Source organism: Anas acuta, chromosome 12, assembly GCF_963932015.1.
Source record: "Anas acuta chromosome 12, bAnaAcu1.1, whole genome shotgun sequence".
In the NCBI taxonomy this organism is placed as follows: Eukaryota; Metazoa; Chordata; class Aves; order Anseriformes; family Anatidae; genus Anas; species Anas acuta.
This window is the reverse complement of record NC_088990.1, coordinates 2,318,811-2,335,981: the sequence shown is the minus strand read 5'-3', so window position 1 is coordinate 2,335,981 and position 17,171 is coordinate 2,318,811. Positions and strand designations below refer to the sequence as shown.

Below are 17,171 nucleotides of genomic sequence, written 5' to 3'. Positions count from 1 at the left end.
TTGGGGCCTGGGTGGTTTAAAGAAACTGCTTTGTTTGCTGTAGGAACTCAGCCATCTCTGGGGTGGAACCTCCAGTTGTTTTAGCAGTTTGTGTTTGGATTAGTGGCTTAGTCAGTCTTGTATATTCTCAGCTCCTCGTGCCACCCTCTGGATGCGTGTCGTGCAAAAAATTCTCAACCAACCAACCAAAGAGGGGGGAAAAAAGAATGGGATGAGGCTTTGTTTATGAGTGTGCTTGAAAGAAACCAAGCCAGCACAAATGCCCACCAAGCAATTCTATTTAGAAGGATGAGTCCGTACTGTCATACAAGGCGCTAACACCTACAGAAGTGGTGGGTCTGTTGTTGTTCTGAACGTGTCGTCTCTGGAGTAGCCCCTTTCTGGAAGTTCCTTGACTTCTTTAAGGATCCCTGTATAGGTTAGCTGGAAACTAGTCGAGGTCTCCTGGGCTCCTTTGCCTTGTCCTGCCACAGAAATCTCTTCTGAACAGCGCTGGTTTGGGAAAGGAGCCATAAAGGAAAAAAAAAAGAACAGGCTCCTTTTGTAGCTAATAACTTCCTTTGATTGGTAATTAAGCTGCCTGCTACTTATAAATGTCAATAAAGGTCAAAATATTTAGAAGCAGAATCATTTTAGTGGCTTCCCATTTCTCATTGCATAAGCTGCCTGCTCAGACCACACACGCGCACATTTGAAGATGGTTCAGATTTCCGAGGCCTCGTCTTCCCACCAAATTCTTACATAAAGCGCCCCAGAAGGGGACAGAGCAGCTTTAGTCAATAGGAGGGAGGATGTGAACCGAGCCTACTGGGTGAGCATTCCTCACATTTTGGAATACCACCGCGGGCGCTGGGGCTGAATCAGGCAAGGGGCTGGCCAGATGGTGCGCTCGTTTCCTCTTTAATTCAGGGAAAGGGGCTCGCAGCTGATCCACGTGCGAAATGACTCAAGGAAAAACTGCCTGCGAACAGCTTAAATACCAATCGCAGCTTGGAAATGAGAGTGGGTATAAATGCTCGTATTCTCAAGCAGAGGAAGATGCAGAGGTATCTCTTGGTTTTGCTCGAGGTCCTGAGTTAACGTGTACGAATCCTTATTTTCACTGCAAGAATTTGCTGATTTTGTGAGCAGATTCATCTCAGGGAAGTTAATCTCTTTACAAGGGGGCAAGTGAGGGGACATTTGGCTTTGAAGTGTGCAGAGAATGTATTTCCAGAGGGATCTTTGATCTTTCTATGGTATTTTGTTTTTTAACGTGTGTGTCTTTCAGGGCCTTGATATTTTGGAAATTAGAGGCAATAGAAACTAGACTTACATTATACTTCTTACTTACATTATACTTCTTGAATATGGCCTCTTTTTAATGGTTTCCTGAAGCATCTTTGAGCAGCTTGGAGTCTAATTTACCATTCTACAAACTCGCCATACATGACACAGCGTGTGTTTGGGTGTGCAAGTGCATACACATGTAGGTATGAAAACAAACCTTACACCAGTGACGAAGCACTCCTAACTCCTGCCCCTCACTGCACTGCCTCTAGGCCCATAGCTCAGTGCCTCCCCACAGCTCCGTGACCCCCCAGGTTCTGGCTGACGTGAGACCTGTGCTCAGACAGCTCCCAGGAGGAAGCTCACTGCTCAGCAGTCTCCAAGGTTTGCTGCCCTGTTCATGACGGGCGTGCAGTGGTGCTTTGCTGCACGTGCAGCTGGGGATGAAGTGGCTGATTAGCTTGTGGGGTAGAAGCTGATGCTCCTCTGGTCCTTCCCTCCTGCCAGACCGAGTTGGGGATGCTGGGCAGGGTACAGAGCACACGCACCCATCTCAAGTTTGCTCTTGGCAGCGTCAGACAGCATAGCTGGGGGCCTGACCTGAGAACGGGGTGATGTCCTGCTGTCTTGTTGGCACTTCCATCCTGCCTGGGAACTTTACATCTGATCTGCCCGCCCCAGCCAGGCACAGCTGTAATTAGAAGCAAAGATCCTGAGCAGTCTTGTGTGTAAATAATAATGCCAGCCTAGTTAAATCTCCCTCCCATTACATGTTTTCTGGGAAAGGTATGTTTACTGGCTGCACCGTGTGATGCGTGTTGTTGGTCAGCTAATAAAGCATCTCTGGCTTTATACATAAACGTGCTTATGCCATAAAAACAACAAAACAAGGAAACACGAGGTTTGTATGTGAATGCTGTATGTGAATCTTGCTTGCTTGTGTGCTCTCTGTTTCAGTTGCAGATGTTTTCTGCAAAGATTTTAAGGAAATAGCTGTGATGAGCAGTATGACTTACCCAACCACTAGCTTTCAAAAGTAAAAAATGCTCCCCAAAGTCATGAGATTGTCTTGAAGGCCATAAGCTTAAAATAGATAAGTATACTTTCAAAATGTGTTGTTTGCCTTGGATTTTGAGCCATTAGACTGCTCTTACCTAATTTCTTCTGAACTTTTCTACTGTAATTGTGGAACCGAGAAACTTTTTATTAAGGAAGCCAAAAATCTGAAAACAGAGCACTCCCTGAAAATCAATTCCATGACTTCAGAAGCTGCTGATTTGCTAATAAAACACATAATAGTCCCAGAAGAACCATATAGCTGTTTGTCTATCGTACCAGAAAAATAATAAGTATTTTGATATTAAGAATGCAAACGTGAATTAAATAGTATTTTGAGAGCTGTAGTCAAGTGATGCTTCATGTGTAATCCGTACGCCTTTCCTGCAGCAGGTCTAGATCCCAAGATCTCATGGTGCAGTGTGCAGAGTCCTCCAAACCCATTTTTTCTTCAAACACCCTCCCACCTCTTTCCAGAGGTCAGATTACAGCGTGGGCCCACAGGCTGTTGCATGGAAGGGGTGCAGAGGTTCAGCAGTGGAGTGAGCGGTGCCTCCACCACCCCCAGAAAGGCCTCCTGGCACTGCTGGCAGGGCGCAGAGGGTTTCAGGTCCTGCAGCTTCCTCTAACATCGATCTCTCAGCGTTTTGCTGGGGGTGGCCTTGCGTATGCGTGCATCTTGTTAACAGCCAAATGTTTACAAATGAAGATAAACACTGAAGTCATTTAAACTTTCATTTTCATCTTGCAATTTCTCTAATACGATTAGGGTTTGTGCTGATGCTTCTGATAAAACTCCTCCACAGCGCAGCAGCGCAGCTCCGTACCAAGTAGCCGGTGGGTGCCAGGCTACCAGACGCTACCAGGCAGTCTGTCTGTCTGCGCCTCTCCGTCTGCCCCCATCCATCCCCGTGTCCCACATCATTTCAGCTAATAGAATTTGCAGATTATTGGAGGAGGAATAGAGGAATGGGAAGGGTGACTTATTTCTTACATCGTGGTCATGTGTATATCTTCAGTGGGACTGAGGGAAAAAGCAAAAAGAGGGAAAGAAAAAGAATTCAGGGATGATTACAGAACAAAGCAAAGGAAAAAAAAAAACAGGAAGGGGGGAAAAGAATTCCAACATGCCATGTCAGTAGTGAATATTATTACTCAAAAACCTATATATTTTCTTGGGACATATGTAAGAGGCAGTGAGTGAGTGGGGAAGAATGAATGTACAAAACTCCCCTATCTACTGTATTTGTTTCTCCTTTGTCTGGGTCTTCCCAGATGGAAATGTGCCTTGTGTGCCATCGGCTCATCACCCCCGGGTGATCGGATAAAACCGATTTGCATCAGACACGCTGCACGTACCCTGCAGCACTGACCTGTGAATGGCAGTGGTCGGTCGCTCAGGGCGGTTGCTGTGACCCGGCTGCTGGGTGTTTGGAGCTCGCTGGCAATGGGCTGGAGCCTTCGGATTCTACCTGCACAAAACCTGTGATCACAAGGGAGGAGGTGTGCGTATTTTTCAAGACCCGTGTAAGCCAAAGACAAGCCAGGATTGCTTCCTAGTGATACGCAGAAGCTGCAGTGGCCGTGGCAGAGTTCGTAAATGTGCATTCAAAGAACTTCTTGTTTCTGCCCGGTGCATCGGCTCCGTGCCTCTGCATGTGTGACCTGTCCCAATGGAGGATAACAAAAAAGTGAGAAGACAGCAAGGTGGGCATCTCCTTCATATCTCAGCAGTGCTACTCATCATGCCTGTTTCCTGTCTTCCTCTATGCAGTAGTTTAGGTGGACAACACCAAGAGGGCCGGGAAGCTGCAGGCCACCTGCCTGGGAGCCCAGCAGGGGCAGCGCCAGTTCCCCTCTTGGTTTGCCTGAGCCCCTCTCCGCGGCTTGCCGTAAGTTTTTGTTTAGCCTCGGCTGTGGCAGGCTGTGTGGAAACACTTGTGAGCACTCATTAGGAATTCTTTCCACAGCTTCTTTCTCTTCTAATTCACATAAATAGTAAATCACTGCTGTCAATTATGTAACCCTGCGCATCAGCAGCGCAGCTCAGCTCTCGTAACACTGAGCAGTGACAGCTACAGTCAACCAAGGAATGGTGCCGCACATTTTCCTATGCAGCTTCCCAGCACTGAGTGTATGATTTAGATTCTTCAGCCTCCGAAGTACTCCGCTGGGTGTCCTTTAATATTGCATTATATTACTCATGATGCATAGTCGATTCCATTGCTTCCATTTACTTTAGCAATGATAAATGTCAGAAACTGTACGAGAAGTTTATAAATTTTAAGTGCTTTGCAGGCAACTGTTACCCAGAAAAAAATTCAAACTGTTTGTTACCGGTGAAGGGTCATGGAAAAAACCTCGTCCAGAAGCCAGGTTAAAAAGTTTCAAAATAGGGTGAAATGCACGAATTCTTTTTGACTATGATGTTAGTGTCGGGATTTTCCCTTCCGTAGTAAACAATTCTGCACAGTTAATATTTAAAAACAGTTTACAAGAATTTAGAAAAAAAAAAAGAAACAAAACACAACACAACCCTGAGCACAAGAAACTTGCAACTCAGCTTTTCTCAGGGTACTGCTCCCGTGATGAAGTGTAAAGTTCCTAAAAGCTTGCTGTTCAAGGGCAGGAGCTAGCGGCGTGCGCTGGTGGGGTTGGAGCGTCCTGGCGCAGACGATGTGTGTGCACCGAAAGTGCTGCTGAGACGGAGGGATGGAAACCGTGCTTTGGTCAGGCTGCTGTTGCTGCACGCCTGCCTCAGCCCCGCTCCTTGTTTTCATCGAAGTGCAGAGAGCTGGAGGCTGGGCACCGTGCTCTGGCACCGCTTCCTTCACCAGGAAGGGTTTGGCCAGCCCGCGGGCTCCCGGTCCCTCTGGCTGTTTGCTGGCTGCGGCTGAGCCATGCTGCAGGATGTGAACCGGCCTCCTGGCCTCTGCTCCACACTGCTGGGGGTGAACAACAGCTGGGGAGGTGGGAGGGCAACGACAGTGGGGCGAGTTCAGAAAGCTTTAGGGAAAGATGCTCACTCCATTTCCCACCAACGGCAAGGTAAAGCATTCAGTGGGAGAACCACGAGAGCGTTTCTTTTTTCTTTTCGCTCAGAAGTGCCAAACCTTTGGGGATGGGATGCTCCCTGCCCACAGGTGCTCATTCCTGCTTGGTTGTGGCCGGGGCCAGCTCAGCTCTGTCCTACCCATCCCAGGGAGCTGGTGTGAGATCAGTGCTGGGCAGGGAGGCTTTGTGCGAGCACCAGCACTGCTTGTTCCAGGGTCAAACAGCGCCGCTCACACACGTGGGCACTTGTGTTCACCTTTCCCGGTGGCTTTATCACCTTTGCACCCAACTTCCAGTGTAGGTTTAACTACCGAATCTGTTGTTCTGCAGCACCAGAGGAGTGATGCCAGCTGCCCTGGCAGCGGTGGAGAGCTTTGTGTCGTGCTGCCCAGTGCTCCAGGAGCCAGATCTGCGCTGTGAAGGTATCTGGAGCTGTCCCCACTCCTCTTAGGGAGCCTGGCTCCAACCCCAGCGCTCCAGCAGCCCAACTTAGCTGCCCCAGCGCCTGGTCCTGCTCTGATGGGCTGCAGGACAGCACAGCCCCCCTGAAGGACCCCCGAGGAGTCCAAATGTGTATGGGGAACGCTAACCAAGTCACTGCCCTGCAGAAATGGGCTTGTGCGAGGTGCACAAGTCAGCCCAGAAGCTCTCCGAGGGCTCCCTGGGCTGCTCGGGGCCGGCCGCTGGGTGGCAGCGTGGCACCGCCAGGCTGCGGCTGCGGGGCCGGGGGCGCTCGGTGGGGCTGCAGCCCCGGCTCCTGCGGCTGTGTCCGCCTGCACCTCGGCACTGCACTCGTCTGGGAGTCAGGGAGAGGGTCTGGCTCCCTTTCCCAGCGACCCAGCTTTTTGGGGTGCTGGGGAGAGGTGGAAGGCCAGCAGTAAGTGCCACCCGCAGGAGCATCGCTGCTGGCAGAGCCTCCCCTGCTGCAGAGGTGCTGGGGCTGCTGAAAGCCCGCTGGGGTCCGGGCACAGGCTGCAGTGGTCACAAAAATAACGAAATATCGGGGTGATGAGGCAGCAGGCTGCCTTCAAAGCTGTGTCTGAGAGCACACGGGTGGGAGGCAGCGTGAAGGTCTTTGAAAACCGACAGCACAAAGCAACGCCGAGCTGCTAATATCAGATCCATATGGCATCTGGTCTCGCCGCACAAAAATATTCATCCAAACTTTCTGTTCCTCGCAAATTATGCTTAGATGCTATACATTGTCCCTATTGTGCATTGTAGGGGATGGTTTCTTTCATGTGCCAGCATCTTATGGCTTTCATTTGTTCGCAGACCTCCCACTAAGTGACTGCTGATTGAAAACCTTTTTACTTTCTTGCCAGGTTTAGCAAAAAGGGCTCGGTGTACTTAGTGCCTTTGATCTATCTAGGATGAACATTTTCATTGAAAGAGGTGGATGAGTCATCCTCTGTTTGACACGGAGCTATCTTGGAATACCTCTGGGTTTGTCTTTTCGAGCTCTTTTATATTTTTTTGCGTGTGGCTATAAATATTTTGCTCTGCGAGAAGCATGGAGCTCTTTTTTGGAAATGAAAGAGCCCTATTCCAAATAGGAAAAACACACTTAGCTAAGGTTTGTGCAGTGCATATTTAGTGGTAGAAGGTGCTGCGTTGGCCCTGCCTTGCTTTTCAATACAATATCCTGCAGTGTGAAATGAATGGCTGTATTTAGAGGTATCTGGAAGTGATGACTGATGTTTGGAGAAGTTACAAGGCTTTTCCTTTTCCACATGAACTCTCCAACCTGGCATTTCCACAGCAGCGAAATACTTCTGGGGCTGAGATCATCTGATTATTATTTCCTGTGTCATGTGCAGAATTTATTATTTTGTTGAATATTACAAATATATTCGTAAGTTGCCTGACTTTTGGATTCTCCAGCTAAGCTCCCTGGCATCACAGGGATATTGGACTGGCAAAAATAACTGCTTTTCCTTGGGGATTATTTAGTTGTGACGAGTGAATGAAGGTCCCAAACGGGGGAGGGGAAGGAGAAGCGGGGGAAGATGCCATGAAAACGTTGCTCTGATATTCTGCCAACATATACAGCCGGGTCAGGAAAAAAATGAAATTTGTAGTTTTGTGCTGAAAACTGTTAGAAGCCAGGAATATGGACATTTTATTTGCTTCAGAGTCCAATTTTTTTTCTCTCCTCTCTTCTTTGGAAAAAGTGAACACATTCGTACTAATCGAGGATTATTTCTGGTCACAGCAGAACCCCGGTGTTGTTACTGGTAAGTGCATAGGCCAGCAGTGGGCTCATTGCCACAGAAATATTTTCATGCTTTTTTATTTTATTTAATTTTTTATACTTCTAAAAGCTAAAGCAGAACAGAGACTAAAATCTAGTAAAACTCCTCATATAAGCATATTTGTTCCTGTTGAAATTAAAATGTGTGTGTGCTTCTTGCAAGACCAGTAACTATAAAATAAGAATATAAGAAATAGAGAAAGACTTCTCGTATCTAGATGTCATTGTTTTAAACTGGATATAAACGTCTGCAAAACTGATGCAAATACCTTGTAGGTCTCTTGAACTCCTGAGCTGTCTGGTATGATGCTCAGAGCAACTTCTGATCAGGGTTCTGCTTTTTTAGCATCGTTTGCTCTCCCACCCCTCCTCTGTCAGCTAAACACAACAGAAAAACCTTTGGCACCTGGAATCCTGTAATTGGTCTGTTTGTAACACTGACCATATTTCTTCCTCACTTGTTTTGGAATACTGCACGGTATGCAGGTCTTCATTAAGGGATGTTTTGTCCTTTGGCTTTTTCTACCCATGATTACACAGTAGCCATCCGTTCCCAACATCTGTGTTTATTAAAGCCTTTCCAATAAATCTGTGCAGGGAGGAACTGTCCACGTTTCCTCTCAGTTCTGGAAAAGATACGATTTTCTTTGTGATGAATTGGTTAAAGATGATGCAGTGAGATGTTTGCTTTTAGCCAGATCTTTGACATTACTGCTCCCTGCCCCAAAAGGTCGTTAAAGATGGAGATGGGGTGGACAGGCAGCGCCTCCGGCTTTCCCAGGACACCGAGTGCACTTTTCTCACCAAAATCCTATTTATCAGGATAAATGAGATTAATTCTGCTGCCTGGAGGTGGCAAAAGCCACTGAAGGCTGTGGTAAGGTGGTGTTGGCTGGTGGGAGCATCTTGCCACTCTTCACAGTGCCTAAGAAGAAACATACCGATGTTGGATTTGGGGTGGAGGACTGTGTAGGATGGGGCCATCCTTCAGCAGGCTGTGGCTGCGTGGTTCTTGTCACATGTGATTGAAGGTGCCTGATGAGGATTATCGTGGCACCAAAGCCCCACCGACCATTTTGGTGTTTCGGAGGGACCTCGTAAGAAGTTGTTCAGCAGTGTGTGAGTAAGACAGCAGCAATATGCAGCTGTATTTTCGTGGCTGGGGAGCTTCACCCAGATCTCATCCTGAGCACGTTTTTAAGCAGTTTCACCAAAAAGCCAGTGGGCTGGCAGACAGTTCCCAGCAGGTGATCAGTATCACACAGGTACGACATGGAAGTGTTAATAGAGCTGACGAGCTTTCATCAGGGACTTCTGTGGGCCAGATGTGTCTTGGGAAACCTTTATGTGGGTAATTACAGAAATAGTCAAGGCAAATGTGTCTGCTTGGAACATCTTCTCGTGCATCTGCAGCTGCCTGTGGTTTTGAACAACTTCTGGTGCCGTTGCCAACAGGACCAACGCTAATTTTTGTTGGGATTGGGAGCACTGAGCAGGTGAGGAGACGTGGGGCATCCCACCTGGCTTTTCTTTTGCTTTCTGGGTCTGTGCTGAGTATCTTGGGCAGATGCAAGGACGTGGCTCTCTGTGCTGAGGAACTTGAGCTGGGTTTGGAGACGATAATTACTTGACCTGAAAAATAGCACAAAGGCTTATGATTCAGGAGGCGGTCATCATACACTGCTGCTTACTCAGATGGCGTTAGATCATAGGCCGTGATCCTTTGGGGCTGAGAGCACCGCACCTCCAGTTTTTCCAGCTCATCGAGGAAGGAAAGACCTTTGGTGGAGTCAGCGGAGAATGGACTTTGATACATGACTGTGAGTGAAAGGATGGTCTTGGGGATAAGGCACTGAACTGTAGCTCGAGGGATCAAGATTCATTTCTGGTTCATGGACAAAGGATTTCTTCTATCTGGCAGTCATTTCCCCATCCATGAGCCTGTGCGTATCTTGTTTCTACTGCCAAGGAGAGATGGTTTTCATGAAAATGAGAAAATCTTTCGCTCTTCTCTCTGATATAAAAATCAGACAACCGTGGACATGTTATCTTCAAGTTCCTAAAGCTCCCATTTTCCTGAAATGAGTAGTCCTGAATTTAAAGTTTCCTGGGTATTGACAAACAAACATTCATTTATCCTCCAAATATAAGGAAGTCAGTGGGGAGAAGAACGTGGGCCCTGTTTTGGAGGGGTAGGATAGAGATGTTATTTATCAACTCTCTCCAAGCTCTGTTGCTGGGATTTTTATAACGTTGTTTTTCCTTTCTTCTCATTTATGTTTTACATACAAGTCCTGGTATTTTGGTTTAGCCCACAAACAACATGAAGCTGCTTTGAATGCCTTAATTTTTCCTGCCTACTGCAAACCAGACTCTTCCCCAGCATCAATTATCCTGAAGGGAACTGCGTATGTAAAACCACACCAAAAAGCCTGAAGCCTGTATAAAAGCGTTTTCATTTCTCACAAAAGGCTGCATTCTTCTCTGCGTGGTGGCTTTGGGTCACCTTGTTTTTCAGTCGCTGATGACGAAGTGGGGCAGAGGGACTGTCCTTTATACCATTTTCTTCCTTTTGGTAGTCGCTGGGGCAAGCACAGCGGTTGCCACTGAGGAGAGAGGAGCTGTCTTGTGTAGGGCTGCTCATTTCTGCTCCTGGCATGGAAACCCAGCCTAGAACTAGAGTTAAGGCAAATTAATTGTGCAGCCCTGTCTTGCAATGAGCGGTGCTCTAACGCTTGGTTTCTAGAGAGAAAAATTCTCCAAGAACAGTGACGAAATTTTGCCTCATGTTCCTGAGTGGATTGAGCTGAAGGAGGCACCAGCTTCTGCTCCCAATAGTGGGGACAGCTGTGGAAGGCACAGCTCCTCTGTCATTGTCCCAGCTTACAGCCCCCATGAGCTGCCTTCACTGTGTTCCTACACCAGGCTGTACAATGGGATGGGTTCAAGCCACCAGCTAACCCTGCTGGTCTCCAGCAGCAGAGCTCCAGCTCACTCAGGTGACGACATCGGGACGAGCTGTCCCTTCTTGCCAAAGCTCCCTCGGAAAGAAGCAACCATGACAAATTGTGTCAGCACAGGCTTCAGGGACTGAGCTGCTCACGCACTAAAGGACACTCAGGTCTCTCTGTGACGCTCCCCTGCCAGCATTATCAATTTCCCTTTCTTATTCTGTTTCTTACTGAGCTGCTGATAGGAGGCTTAGGAAGCAGGAAGCAGGGAGAGCACAGTCAGGAAGAAGCTCAGCCCGCACATGTTCTGATGTTTGCCTTTTCTCCCCCTAAGCGATTGCTACTGGGAGTCACTGGAGACAGGATGCTGTGCTGTATAGACTCCTGATCTGCTGCAGGCTGACTATTTCTGGTTTTAAGTACTGTAAGACTGGATTTTGGCCAGATCTCCTAGGGCCTATATGAAGATAACAAATCAAAATGTCTTCCCCAAGGACCAAACAATTTAAGCACAAGACAAGAAAGAAAGGGGAACAGAGACAGACTGGGGAGTATTAAGAACAAGTTTAAAATTTCCAGCTATTAATGAGAGAAGTTTTTCATTTTTCATCCAGCTCTGGGGAGGACTTCTGAAGAGTTTGGATTTCAGTTTCATGGTCCGGGAAGCCATGCTGGCAGCATTATTGTTTATCTCTCCTGAGAAACAGCATGTTTCAAGTTGATTCTCTATCGAATAAAGGTTTTAAAAAAATATTTTGTTTGCTGCTTTCTCAGCTGTGCACAGCGTTTGTCTTCATCCTTCGCTGGTATAATATTATAATAGTTTCTTGTAAGTGCTGAGCCTTTACTGCTGACAGCTGCTGAGAAATGATGCTGTCATGAATCATGCTTGCAAACACAGTTCTGTGATGTGACCAGTTCTCAGCCCCCATAATTAACAGCCAATTACTTCCTCTCAGAGAAGCCAAAACTCGAACAGATGAAAGAAATAGTGTTGTGGAAGCAGTGGGAGCAGATGTGTTGTATCGGTTCCTGTGTTCTTTGCAAACACACACAGTACGGCGGACCAAAGCGAGAGCTCATTTACATCGCCATGCAGCTCGGGAGAGTGGAAGTTCCTAAAAGCAAGCCCGAGTTTGACCATCTGTGCTCTGAGTGCACGAGGAATGCAAAAGCGAAGGAGGGGCGAAGGAAAGGTTCGTTTCAACTTCAGCACGATATGGTTACAGTGATAGCAGGTCCCTGCCTCCGAATTTTTTGGCTATTCTCTCAAGGTAACAGCCTGTATTTATCAGTGGGTGGCTGTGCACATGCATCAGCACACGTATAGCAAGCTGTGTACTGCAGATGCCAAAAACCCAGAGCAGAATGTTTACAGGCTCTAGGCTGCCGCCCTGCCCGCTCTTTTGTTTAACCAGGAGACCCAAAGCTGAGCCTTCTCCATCTGCAGTTTGTGTAGCACAAACCAATGTGGTTTAGAGGACAGAGCTGGGGACTGGGAGCCAGGAACTCCTGAGCAGAGCCTGCAGTTAGTAATTTACTGAGTTTTTCTCCTTATTATAGATTATTTTTAACAGAACTTCATTTTTGTTGCTTCACTCTTACATACCATGTAAGATTCACTTCCTGGGAAGCGATTAGAGCCCATAAGGCATTCTTCATTTTTTTTGTTTTCTCTTTCTTTTGTCATTTGGTACTTGCAGTACTTGATTGGGCAACGATGATACTCATGTTTTGTGAATGGCTTTGGAAGTAGGGAGAGTTTAGCCAAGGTTTGTTTCAAAAGGACTCTCTGGATATTTCAGTATCAATCCTCCACGTAGGCCCTGGTTCTGTCAGCTTAAATCAATCTGTTAGTATCATGAGATGTACACAGACATAATGACTATCTAAAAATAACCAGAGGGTTTTCTTTTATTTGCTTTGTCATAGGTGGTGCCAGGCTCTTTTCCACAAATATATTTTAGAAGTTTAAGTACAATAAATAAATAAAACCCCAAACCATAAGAATTCAAGTGGAGGTTTGAGTCCCCAAGCTGAGGCTTTAAAAACGTGCACATTTTGTGAAACGTGCATGACATGGTGAAAGTCAGCAGCGATGCAGAAACGTGAGCATTTGAGAGTCCTGCTTCTCTCTGAACCAAGGAACGACTCGAAAGGAAACCTGCTGACACAGGTCAAAAAGGATGGTGAATGCTGTTAAAGTAAATCTGCATGTGCCATGAAGTAAGCATTCTTAATCTTCTGCAGTGTTTTTTAGCTCTGGATCTCTTCAAACCTGCTACCGACTGTCTGGCGTTGGAGCAAGCTACTTCTCTGCCTCTGCTTATTCCATAAAATGTGTTCTGAACATTTACGGGGAGACTGCAAGAGTTAGTATTTCTATAATTCTCTAAACATTTGAAAATGTAAAATATTTGCAGATGTAGTGCCATATGTAACTACACAGTGAGTGAGTTTTTTTCCTTGTACACTCTATTTCTGACCAGTAAGGCTCCTGGCTGCCTGTTTCTCAGCTGTGAGACATTTAAGGGTCTTTTTTTGGGGGGAATGCATCCTGCAGACTGTGCTCCCAAGTCAGTTTTACCACCTCCTGCCCTGTTTTGTTGTTGCTTTCAGATGCTGCAAAGAGCATCCCGTGTTCAGCTGGCTCCGTGACTGATGCTCTGAGACCAGCAGCAGTTCAAAGTGGATCAGGGAACAGGCTCTCTGGTCTTTTAGTCTTTGCTAATTTTTACCAGTGCTTTACCTCTGCTTTTGCAAAATATCCACGTGTATCTGAAAGGCACTGAAAGCATTCACCCCCTGCTAATCCTGTCAATCTGACCAAAACCGAATTTCAGAGCACATCATTTGTATCATTTTCCCCACTACTTTCCTAAGGCTGACTCTTTCCCTCCTCTTCTCTGCAGCACCCCTCCTCCACAGGACTCTGACAATTTTATGGAGTTTCCCGTGGCCTCTCACCCTTTGTAGTTGCACGATGCTAATGAAATAACTAACAGATCATCAACATTATCACAGTGGATTTATGGAGCATATGGCATTCAAAGTAGGTCTTTCTGGTTAGCAGAAAGCTCCCTTGTCTGATGAAAAAACAGAACGTTTTTCAAAGAGAGAAATGCTCTGGATGAATGTGAGAGCTCGAGGAAAGACTGAAAATTCACTTCTCGCAGCTCATGTGCCTGTAAGGAGCGTAATTGCCGTAACTTCCTTGCTCTGAAGGGCTCTGGAGAAACCTGCCGTCAGGCACATGCTCTTGGGACCCTTCCAAGTGCCATCCCAAACCACTTCCTCGCTGTTTAATATTTTCCTAGTGCGCTTCCTTCCCATTTATCTTCATCTTTCCTGCCACTAGCAGTTCAGAAGAACTTTTTAGCATTAAATTGCGCTTGCAATTTACGGGTTTATTGTCCTCGCTTTGTTTCTGTTGCGCTGGGAGGTATGGAGCCACAGCCAGGGAGAAAGAAGAGAGAGCCTGCTCAGCACCCTCCTCTGCAAGCAGGGGGCAAACGGACCGTACCCCGGCTGGATCCTGCTGCACCCTGAAGAGAGGAGAGCTCACAGCCCTAACAGAGACCCGCAGGTGACGGTGGGTGGCAGAGCCCCAACGCTGCTTCTCTCGTGGCTCTGACTTTGTCTTTCTATCGGTTCACGGCTTACATTAACTGCTTTGTCAGTCCTCAGTGAGAACGGGCTCTGTAAGGCCAATTTCTGGGAATCCTCTACCTGCGAAAGTCCCAGTGATCGCCCTGGGGCCTCCAGTCACAGCAGCGCGGGCAAAAGGGGCTCATAAAGCAAAATTGCTGCTTTAAAGCTTCTACATCCCTGGTCTTTTTACAATTATTGTAATCAGTCTATTTTAGGACAAGCTGTCCAATGGCATCCTGGTCATTAAAAAACAAAACAAAACAACAAAAAAACACATGAAAATTCAACAGGAAATTCTGAATGTGAGTCATGCCTTTGTCTTAGTGTTTTTCAAGGATTTTTGGAATTGATTAAAAAAAGAAAAAGCACAAATCCCTGATGTTGACAGAAACAATCACAGAAAGTCCATGGATTGAGAACTCACTCAACAAAGAAGGAAAGCCTCTAAAGTCCAAATATTTACTCAGTGTAAAGTCTTTCTGATTAACCCAAAAAACAAAACCCAAAAACTCAAGAGGGAGACCAAGACCTACTGGCCCTGCTGTTTCTCCTTTACCTAAGAGAGCTGAGTTTTGCCATTTGGTGGTGGAAAAGTTCTGCACTGAAGGACACTGCAGAAATCCCAGATGTTTGTGAATATCAGATGCTTTAGGAGCCACATACACGGATTAATCCCATGCTCCCATCTGGAGTTTACAGACTCCTGACGAATGCATTAACAGTAGCTGCCAGCGAGCTGCGTTCCAAGGGCAGAAGTAAACGGCTGTAGAGCAGTATAGAAAACCAGAAGCACAGGAAGAGGAACTGGGACTCTGCAAAGGCAAGGATGTTCACGAAAATCCCCATCCTATGAGTTCACAGGGTTTAAATCTTTAAACTGATCATCGTCTTTATCACGGAAATGTGAAACCTTCTGCATGGGGACTGGTCAACAGCTGTTAATTTGGGATCACAGGTCTTTTATCTTAATGGCTTTGGACAGGGAATCCAAATTTCATTCTGAATCACACAAGAAAAACATATGGCCTTTAAAAAAAAAACTTGTATCAGAATCACATTTAACATTTATTATTTGTCATTTTCCTTGTCCTCTTCATGACTGTCATCAGGAAGCAGCAGAAAGCATGCAGAGGGACGGGGATGCCATCCTGCAGCCTGCAAGCTCCAGACTCTATCAAGTGCTTGTTCATGGGAGGGACACAGTCCGTTTTTGGTGAGGACTGGGCTGCTCCATGGCCATCCTCAAATCGTGGACTTGTGAAATATTTCAAGGAAAAATGATGCTGGCTTCAGACCAGCCCTGAACAATGCAGGAGCACTGTTATCGACAAGACCAGCCCTCCAAAATCTGAGTCAGAAAAAATTTAAAGGAAAAATAACCTTGGCTTTTTAATTTTGATTTCTTGCACTGGACTCCTGCATCCTAGCCACGTTTTTTCCCTCATAGCTTTGAGAAGCAGATTTATTTTCTTTTTTTCCTTTTGACCAGGTAAATGCTGTGGCTCACATGAAAGTGAAGACAATATCAAACACATGCAGCCTTGTGGTGTAAATGTGAGTGCAGGCAACAGTTCAGTAGTGTTAAAACTGCCTGTTAAAGCTCCTCGCAGTGCTGGGCATGGGGCAGGGCGATTCCTCCCCAGCCTCAGACTCTCACCGGGCACCTCTGAAGTGTGGGACAAAGGCACTGCCTGGCCAGAGCTGAGGAAGGGGTTAACTCCTGCTTTCTCCCTGCCTTTGCCTGGGTGCCTGAAGGAGACTGAGGAGAAGAAAGGAAATGGGTTGTGACTGCAGAGGCAAAACTGTGCAGTGTTACAGGCACTTGGGTTATTGGGCTGCTGCGGGGGCACGTGTGAGCACAAACCGCAGGCTGCTGGGGCCGCTGGGGGAGGCGAGGCGTCGCCAGGCCTCACAGGGCTGTGGGACTGGGATGTGCTTGGGAAGGGCAAAGGGGTCAGGCCCGTGGTGCTCTGCCTCTTCCTCCTGCTCGTCTTGGGGTAGGGCAAGTCCTCTGTGGGCACCTCGGGTGCTGCCCCATGGGGGGACAGGCAACGTGGGACTGCAGGACTGCCACAGTGCAAGTGACAGAACCGGCACATTCATTTTCCAAAATCACATTTTTAATCCAAATTAAAATGCTGTTACAGGTCCCTGGAGTTGTCTCCCTTATGGATGTTCCCTCTGAAAGGACGAGGCTTCATCAACCTGCAGCTGGCACGTGTAAGGCACTGCCTGGGAACTGCTGAGATGGGCGAGGAAGCAGCTCAGCAGCTGGGCAGGAGGAAGCCTTGGTCCTTCCCTCTCAAAGAGGAGTCCCAGGAGCTGAGCTCCTCCGAAGAGGTGGCTGTGCGAGTGTCAGTGGCCCAGGTACCAGCAGATGGTGCTCAAGAACATGAAATGCTCTCCCATGGCTTTGAGGGCTGTTGAGCTTCTGAGGCTCTGCACTCCAAATGGCTGCTAGTGAGCAGCACCAGCCCTCGGCAGCTTTGCCATCCTCCTCAGCAGAGCAGCAGAGGTGCAGGACTTGGCCCCATGCTCCATTATTTTGCAGGATTTAAGAACAGCCATGTGGGTCAGGCAGGGGTCCAACGCAGAGTGCTGGGGCAGGTGGACAGCTGTCCCCAATCACAGAATCACAGAATTTTCTAGGTTGGAAGAGACCTCAAGATCATCGAGTCCAACCTCTGACCTAAAACTAACAGTCCCCACTAAACCATATCCCTAAGCTGTACATCTAAACGTCTTTTAAAGACCTCCAGGGATGGTGACTCCACCACCTCCCTGGGCAGCCCGTTCCAATGCCTCACAACCCTTTCAGTAAAGAAATTCTTCCTAACATCTAACCTAAAACTCCCCTGGCGTAACTTTAGCCCATTCCCCCTCGTCCTGTCACCAGGCACATGGGAGAACAGGCCAACCCCCACCTCGCTACAGCC

General features: G+C 47.3%; 1 long non-coding RNA gene across 1 annotated transcript; it reads left to right on the top strand.

The window, feature by feature from the left end:
* The first annotated feature begins 8,351 nt into the window (after positions 1-8,351).
* On the top strand, positions 8,352-13,579 carry LOC137863026 (uncharacterized). Its single transcript, XR_011100648.1, has 2 exons — positions 8,352-9,129; positions 13,497-13,579. It is a non-coding gene; the product is annotated as an uncharacterized lncRNA (long non-coding RNA).
* The last annotated feature ends 3,592 nt before the right edge of the window (positions 13,580-17,171 follow it).